This window comes from Heptranchias perlo, chromosome 13 (assembly GCF_035084215.1).
Source record: "Heptranchias perlo isolate sHepPer1 chromosome 13, sHepPer1.hap1, whole genome shotgun sequence".
Lineage (NCBI taxonomy): Eukaryota > Metazoa > Chordata > Chondrichthyes > Hexanchiformes > Hexanchidae > Heptranchias > Heptranchias perlo.
The window spans coordinates 59039544-59048543 of NC_090337.1; the positions used below are offsets into that span (position 1 = coordinate 59039544).

Genomic DNA, 9000 nt, shown 5'->3' on the forward strand with positions numbered 1-9000 from the left:
TGATATGTTGATCATTCTACTGTGCTGACAACTCAGGGACAGCCTTTTTTGTGTTACATGTCACAGAAACCAGTCAGAGTTCCTGAATGCACTGGAATAAACAAGTATGTTGAGTCCTTCCATGAGGTATCAAGTGAGATATTTTCATCAAAACCAGTGCTCGATCATACTTAAGGCCTGGTTGATGCATATGGTCCACAGTAAAGCAGCATGGTCATCCAGGATAGTGAACTAATGCCTGGCATCTGCTTCAAAGTGGCTAGTGATGCAATCCACCCCCCTCTACAGCTTTGAACTGTTGCACCAGGTAAAATAAAAAGCACATGGTTGTTATTGATGAATTTTAGTCCATGTTTACTGGCAGCACTGTGGGACAATTTAAGCTGTCATGCGGGGATGGTGCCACTTTGAAGTTATATCAAAACAATAAAATAATCACCCTGCATCACAACATTTCAAAAGTCAGTTTTAAGCCTGGAGATAATCATCTAATATGACGTAGCTTCCTCTCCCGTCATTTCAAAATATGCTTATGTAAACAGGGTGGGATCAGAAAGTTCAAGGATCTTTCCTGTCAAAAACCAATACAGCTGCAGTTGCATATCAGCAGGTGTTTGGAAAAAGATCAGCATTGTGTAGTAGCTGGATGGAAATTAATCACAAACTTACTAAAGCATTCAGCACATGATTATTCTCCTGTGAATTTCGGTACACTGTCACGTCCAGCTGCGGTTCTATGATGTTGGATAGACTCCTGACAAATCCTAGGTGTAAGAACCAAAAAACATAAATATGGTTAAAAGTAGCAAGCTGTGCCCATCATGCAGGTCACAGAGGTCAGCTTGTCTGTCAGAAATGTGGTAGATGAAATTTAATGCAGAGAAGTGTGAAGTGATACATTTTGGTAGGAAGAATGAGGAGAGGCAATATAAACTAAAGGGTCCAATTCTAAAGGGAGGGCAGGAACAGAGAGACCTGGGGGTATATGTACACAAATCTTTGAAAGTGGCAGGACAAGTTGAGAAGGCTGTTAAAAAAAGAATATGGGATCCTTGGCTTTATAAAAAGAGGCATAGAGTACAAAAGCAAGGAAGTTGTGCTAAACCTTTATAAAACACTGGTTAGGCCTCAGCTGGAGTATTGTGTTCAATTGTGGGCACCACACTTTAGGAAGAATGTCAAGGCTTTGGAGAGGGTGAAAAAGAGATTTACTAGAATGGTATTAGGGATGAGGATCTTCAGTTATGTGGGGAGACTGGAGAAGCTGGGGTTGTTCTCCTTAGAGCAGAGAAGGTTAAGAGGAGATTTGATAGGTGTTCAAAATCATGAACAGTTTTGATAGAGTAAATAGGGAGAAACTGTTTCCAGTGGCAGAAGGGTCGATAACTAGAGAACACAGATTTACAGTGATTGTCGAAAGAACCAGCGGCGACATGAGGAAACATTTTTTTACACAGAGAGCTGTTATGATCTGGAATGCACTGCTTGAAAGGGAGGTGGAAGCAGATTCAGTAGTAACTTTCAAAACAGAATTGGATAAATACTTGAAGGGAAAATATTTACAGGGCTATGGGGTAAGAGCAGGAAAGTGGGACTAATTGGATAACTCTTTCAAAGGGCCGGCACAGGCATGATGGGCCAAATGACCTCCTCCGGTGCTGTACTATACTATGATACAATTAAGTCACTTAGAGGGGATGGGCACCAGCCATAGCAGAAAGGAAACTTGTTCAGTCTAAGCACAGGATGATCTGGAGATTCATTTGCAGAGCACTCTTTCAGCACTACTCAGAGAAATCAGTAATAGTGATCAGGAGTGAAATCATTGATTTTCCTCTACATAGCTCAGTGATTCTGAGGCCAGTAGTTTTATTTGTTACTGGGATTTAGATGATGCTAGCAAGACCCTATTTTACTGCCGATCCCTAGTTGCCCTGAGAACTTGGTAGTGGGCCTTTTCCTTGACCTGTTGCAGTCCCCATTGTGATGGTGCTTTCACAGTGATGTTAGGTAGGAAATTCAGGATTTTGATCCAGTGACAATGAAGAAGCAGCAGTATATGTCCAGGTCAGGATGGTATGTGATTTTGAGGGGAACTTGCAGGTGATGGTGTTCCCATGATGTTGTCCTTCTCATTGGTAGATGTTGCGGAGCTGGGAGGCATTGTCGAAGCTAGCTTGGTGAGTTGCTGCAGGGCATCCATTAGATCGTACATACTGCAGTCACAGTGCACTGGTGATGGAAGGGGAGGATATTGATTTCAGTCACAAGGGTACTGACCAAGCAAACTACTTTGGCCTGGATGGTGTTGAGCTTCTTGAGTATTGTGGCTGCACCCATCTAGGTGAATGATGAGTATTCCATCACAATCCTGATTTGAGTTTTGAATATGGTGGACAGGGGTCAAGAGGTGAGCCATGGTGTTGATATGGCTATTGCATGAGATTCTGGTCAATGGTGACTGATTTGGTGATGGTCATGCCGTTGAAGGTCAGGGGCAGTAGTTGGGCCTTTTCTTGTTGGGGACAGAGATCCAGACTTCAAGGACTCAGGATTTAGAAAAATGATAATTTCTTTGCACCAGTAATTTCTGGAGGTATTAGACTGCCTGCCATGGTGATTCAAACACATTGGCTAGTTTGGTAGAGTCCACTACCTGCTTACTTGGGGTTCTCATGCGTGACATTGAAACTCTGCAGTGAACCATGTTACATGTGGTTACTTTGAGACCCTTTGCAACTGAGCTCCTACCCCGATGCCGGAGCTTGTGACACCAGTAATATCATCTCTCAGGGTTCTTATACTGGAGTCGTGCAGGCCCTGGACTCATTCACCTCCTCCAACTTCAATAGGGACTTTGCTCAGTTCAATAATCTCCTACAGTCTGCTCTCCTGCAGATCATTAGTATTGTTGACAAACAACAGGGACAGTCATGGAATGGAAATGGAAGATGGTGCTTTCTCTGATGATAACAAAACCTTTATAACCTTGTGACCCCTCAACCAATGCCTGTTCTGCTGCCAGAAGGTACGTTGGGCCAGCATGCCGTGGCATTTGCCAAGTTGTTGCAGGCTACAGCTGGGACCTCTCAGGCATGAGCTTACAGAGGCCACCAACCACAAACATCTCGAGCCATTTATTGAATCTTAGCAGCTTACCTCACTGCGAGAGGACCTTGAGTAAGCACCCGTAAAGGTAAAAGTGCACTGGCCGCACAGACTGGCCTGACAAAAAGTAGACAGGTCTTATTGTTAGTAACCCATAATGCTATTTGCATTAAGAACATAAGAACATAAGAAATAGGAGCAGGAGTAGGCCAATCGGCCCCTCGAGCCTGCTCCACCATTCAATAAGATCATGGCTGATCTGATCCTAACCTCAAATCTAAATTCATGTCCAATTTCCTGCCCGCTCCCCGTAACCCCTAATTCCCTTTACTTCTAGGAAACTGTCGATTTCTGTTTTAAATTTATTTAATGATGTAGCTTCCACAGCTTCCTGGGGCAGCAAATTCCACAGACCTACTACCCTCTGAGTGAAGAAGTTTCTCCTCATCTCAGCATTGTAGGATTAGTGTTCAGACAGTATGCTTGTACTGGCTTGTGACATTGGAATGTGATGTGGCATTATTAACAGTTTTGGTAGTTGGGCAGTTGTTATTGCCTGTCATGTGGAAGCACTGGGACAAGTTTGAAGTGATGTTAATGCAGGAGAGCAGGGATTCTTCAGCTGAAGTTTTCTTTAGTCAGCAGCTGACAAAGAGCTCTGACAGCAGACAGCTACTGGACCCCCTCCATTTCCTCAGTATTCTCCAAGCTGTCAGCATCTTAAGGCTGAAGGTCCTCATTCAGTGGTAGCTCCGTGTCCTCGTTACACAGCAAAGTTATGCAGCATATATCGCACCATGATAACATGGGACACTTTAAGCGGGCTGTATTGGGGGAAGCCAGTAGACCTGTTCAGGCAGCTGAATTGTTGACTCAGCACTCCAATGGTCTGCTCAATGAGGACTTTTATCCAAGTATGGATCCGATTGCATCAGAGTTCCACAACAGAGTAAAGATTTCTCGGAGGTGTCATCAGCCAGGTATGCAGGGGATGGCCGTTGTCTCCAAGGAGCCAGCCTTGGACCTGCTGTGCAGGGTCAAACAATGGGGGAATGGATGATGTGCTGCTGGTCATCACACATCAGTTGAACCTTTATCCTTTGTAATGTATGAAGATGGCAGCATTGTGGGCAGGAGTATACAGGGTGACGTGCTAGACCTTGGGTGAGTCCTGTATTCTTAGCAAACCCCAGAGCCTTATACTGTTGCTTTTGGATGGGAAAGGTCATGAATGTGTTATCTGTAGCAAACAAGGCATCAGTGATTTGTTCAATATTAATGTGGACTGCAGATTGGCTGACGTTACTGATATCTCTAGCATCCTGGAAAGAGCTGGAGGCAAAAAAGTTCAAAGTTCAGTGATCTCAACTACAACAGAGTGCCGTGTTTACTCTGGCAGTTGGCTGTATGTCTTCTTGCAGGATGTGACACAATTCTGTTACTGCCTCGCTGAAGAAGCAAAGTGACTTCGTACATTGTTCCTCAGATAACTGCAGTATGTTCTACTGAGCCTAGACATTCGGGAGCGAAGGATTTCTGTGAGCACACCTACTTCTACTTGCTGGCCTTCCAGATGCAGCACTGTCTCCTCCTTCCTCCTTTTCTTTTAAATCCTACTTTGAGGTATAACTACACCTGTGAAGAAATCGGGTTGTGATGTAACTTTCTAAAATCTGACAACTTGAATACTGAAACCTCCTTTACAGTACAGAGCCTATAATATCAAGTAATACACCTGCAGGAATTGTAAGGGAAATTAATAATCAAGCTACATAAAGCAGTACCTGAAAGCAGCTCCTGATCCCTTTAAATACCATTCGAAAATACATGGCTCGGATCTTCTACCGTCCATAGTTTGTTGACAGTATCATGTCGTGGTGTTATTGATGTGAGAAGGTCAGGAAATCATAGCTGAAGTACGCCATGTGATCCTGATTTGCATCCATTCATGATGCTCTTGCCTGTTTAGGTTGGGTGCTTTGCATGTCCAAAAATCTCCCTCAAAAATTGAGTGGCCCCCGAAACCAGCAACACATGGTCGGGACCAAATCCTACTCCGCAATCCGAACACTTCTGCCACTTTCCCGGCGTAAATGGGGTGTAAGAAGACCAAAATTGACCCTGCCATACAGTAAGGCTTTCCACACTTCACTCAGGATGTCACTTCTTCGAAAAGTCAAGAAGATTAGTCAAGGATTTTCCTGTTCTGCCAATGTGTTGGTTTACTTCTGTGGTAAGCTAGCAATCAAGTTTGCTCCAGATAATCAATTCCATTATATTACCAGTTATTGATGTCATATTAATGGGTTGCTAGTTGTCTATGTTTTATCACTTTTTTTAAACTGGGTACTGATTCTAATGTTGGTTCCAACTTGGCAGGACTTACCCAGTGTCCATTGATTCCCTCATGATCACTGTCAGCATCTCAAGAATCTCTTAATCCTCTGGAATAAACCCATGCAGATGAAGCCCGGCCATCAAAATGGTTTGGGCCTCTCGCCAAGGACATTGGGCATGTGTTTTTTTTATTAGTTCATGGGATGTGGGCGTCGCTGGCAAGGCCAGCATTTATTGCCCATCCCTAATTGCCCTTTAGAAGGTGGTGGTGAGCCGCCTTCTTGAACCGCTGCTGTCCGTGTGGTGAAGGTTCTCCCACTGTGCTGTTAGGGAGTTCCAGGATTTTGATCCAGCGACGATGAAGGAACGGCGATATATTTCCAAGTCGGGATGGTGTGTGACTTGGAGGGGAACGTGCAGGTGGTGTTGTTCCCATGTGCCTGCTGCTCTTGTCCTTCTAGGTGGTAGAGGTCGTGGGTTTGGGAGGTGCTGTCGAAGAAGCCGTGGTGAGTTGCTGCAGTGCATCCTGTGGATGGTACACACTGCAGCCACTGTGCGCCGGTAGTGAAGGGAGTGAATGTTTAGGGTGGTGGATGGGGTGCCAGTCAAGCGGGCAGCTTTGTCCTGGATGGTGTCGAGCTTCTTGAGTGTTGTTGGAGCTGCACTCATCCAAGCAAGTGGAAAGTATTCCATCACACTCCTGACTTGTGCCTTGTAGATGGTGGAAAGGCTTTGGGGAGTCAGGAGGTGAGTCATTCACCACAGAATACCCAGCCTCTGACCTGCTCTTGTAGCCACAGTATTTATATGGCTGGTCCAGTTAAGTTTCTGGTCAATGGTGACCCCCAGGATGTTGATGGTGGGGGATTCGGCGATGGTAATGCTGTTGAATGTCAAGGGGAGGTGGTTAGACTCTCTCTTGTTGGAGATGGTCATTGTGGCACGATTGCACTGTCTTCTCCCCGGCCGATATTGGCCCGATATCAAAATCGCTTCTGTGCCATTATTATTGTAAATGGAGCTCAATTTATAGGTTGAATTGGAGGGTTAAGCTTTTCAAATAAATTCAGTTAATACTGATGAACAAATGAAATGTCCTGTGTTGGATGACAAGATTTATGGATAACTTTATAGATAAAGTGAACTTGATGGCTTGGGCTTTCCAGGGCATGTCTGTCTAGTGGAACGAAGGACAAAGGGATTTATTCTCTTTGGTCTTGTAGCCAGTTACATTAAGGTTTGTACAGATAAAAGTTAACTCAACAAATACAAGCAAAAGTCTTTATTCTCCTGGTTGTGACTGATAACAGACTGTGGTTAAATCAACAAAACAAAGTAAAATGAAGGTTTTACACGAATATTTCAGAATCTAGTTTTTCAGACACATCGGTCCCGATATTTACAGGGAGACGGGGAGGGAGTGGGGGTGGGTTGTAGCGGCTGGGAAACCCGGAAATGCGGGTAACATGGAGGTCCTGATGATTTTAATGGCAGGTCCTCGTTTCAATTTTTTTTCTCCTTTTCCCAACTGGCAACCAGCCAGATTGAGAGGCTGGCTGGCTGCCAGGCAGAAAGGCCTGAGCTGTTGGCCACAGCTGGGAAGTGGAGCGGAGAGGAAGGAGGGAGGGAGGGAGAGATCGTGGAGGCCGGGGTGGAGATTGTGGAGGCCAGGGTAAGTCGGGGTGAGATCGTGGATGGAAGGTCGGGACTGATTGGAGGTCGGGGTGAGATCGTGGATCGGAGATCGTGAGGAGAGATCGTGAATGGAAGGTTGGGAGTGATTGGAGGTCGAAGGTGAGGTCGGGAGAGATCGGAGATTGAGAGGAGAGATCGTGGATGGAAGTTCGGAGGTGAGATCATGGATGGAAGGTTGGGAGAGATTAGAGGTCAGAGGTAAGATCGTGGATGGAAGGTCAGGAGAGATTGGAGTTCAGAGGTGAAATTGTGGATGGAAGGTCGGGGGAGAGATAGTGGATGGAAGATCGGGAGAGATCGGAGAGTGGGAGGTGAGATTGTGGATAGAAGGTCGGGAGAGATTAGAGATCAGAATGAGAGTTCGTGAATGGAAGATCAGGAGAGATCGTGGATGGAAGTTCGGGGGAGAGTTGGTGGATGGAAGGTTGGGAGAGATTGGGAGGAGAGATCGTGGATGGAAGGTTGGGAGAGATTAGAGGTCAGAGGTGAGATTGTGGATGGAAGGTCAGGAGAGATCGTGGATGGAAGGTCGGGAGAGATCGTGGATGGAAGGTTGGGAGAGATTAGAGGTCAGAGGTGAGATTGTGGATGGAAGGTCAGGAGTGATCGTGGATGGAAGGTCGGGAGAGATCGTGCATCGGTGGAGAGATTGTGGGGGGCATCGGATCATGAGGAGGGAGGCCAATCGTGGGGGAGGAGCATCAGATAGCAGGTTGGGAATGAAGCAGGTTTGTTTGGGACGCTGGCGGGGAGCACTTCTGATCATCCTGGAGCACAAACAGTGCAGGAAAGGCACTTAACTGCTGGTTCCGGTTGTTCTCATCCCCCTTCAGCTGCCGGGTTTCCAAGTTCTGGGAAACCCAGCCCGCAACCATTAAATTTAAAAGGGAAGTAAAATTTGAGGCATGCAGCCTCATTAAAATATTTAAATTACGGACCAGCCTATGGAGAGCAGGTTAGCCGCACATCCCCCAACCCGCCTCCGTTAAAACTGAAGTGTATGCGTTGGGGTCGGGGTCACTATTTTTGAATTTTTAACCCCCTCCCCACCCCTCTCCTATCAGTCCTGGTGGGGGGGGGGGGTGGTTAAAGTTCCCCCCGTTCTCTCCAGTAGAATTGTCTCTTTAAAAATGATTGACAGGACCTTTATTTGCTATGATTGGTCCAATAGCCTGACGTGTTGCTCCATTATAATATCTTAAAATACTTAGAACTCAATATCACTCACCTAAGTTGAAGAAGATTTTTGGGAAGGCTTTTAAGAGCTGGTTTTGGAGCATCAAAAGAAGTCTTGAAGATTTTGAAAGATGTACATTACCAAGCGTAAAGACACTGAAACAGTTTGACAAAATCCACATTAATGCCTTATGGAAACTGGCTGAACTGTTTGACACTCCAGCTAATCTGCAACTACATAAAAGAGGTTAAATCGTTTGTAATTAATATCAAAGTTGGAGACAACTTGAAAGCACACTAGTGCTACTTTGCACTTTGAACTCTGTCAAGCATATATCGTAACCTTGAAAACTGAATTTTAATACGAGTTTTGGGTTAAACCTAACTAATGCTATGATGTTGTACCATTTGGATTCTGGAGATTATTAGTAACATTTGGTATGGTCAATAATACTGAAACTTATAATGGTCACAGTAATACTATTATAGGAATAGTTAAATTAACAAGTTGTTAGTGGTACATTGAGCTTTGTGTCTTAAGTGGGAAGAGTTAATGATAAATTGAATGCAGTTCTGCAAAGATTTATGTTAACAATTGAGCCAAACAGAATCACAGTCAGTTCTTCCTACGTTATTATTTTAGATCAAATGCCGTACTAAGAGATCTACAGTTCCACAAAATGT

The 9000-nt window shown here is 44.9% G+C and overlaps 1 protein-coding gene across 1 annotated transcript in view; it reads right to left on the bottom strand.

Moving 5' to 3' along the window:
* Window positions 1-8481, bottom strand: part of wdr53 (WD repeat domain 53) — a 31463-nt gene extending 22982 nt beyond the window's left edge. The window contains exons 1-2 of the mRNA XM_067995555.1: window positions 8369-8481; window positions 670-764 (exon numbers count right to left, since the gene is read on the bottom strand). The gene's annotated coding sequence lies outside the window, so the exon portion shown is untranslated. The remainder of the gene's footprint in view (window positions 1-669; window positions 765-8368) is intronic.
* Window positions 8482-9000: the final 519 nt, after the last annotated feature.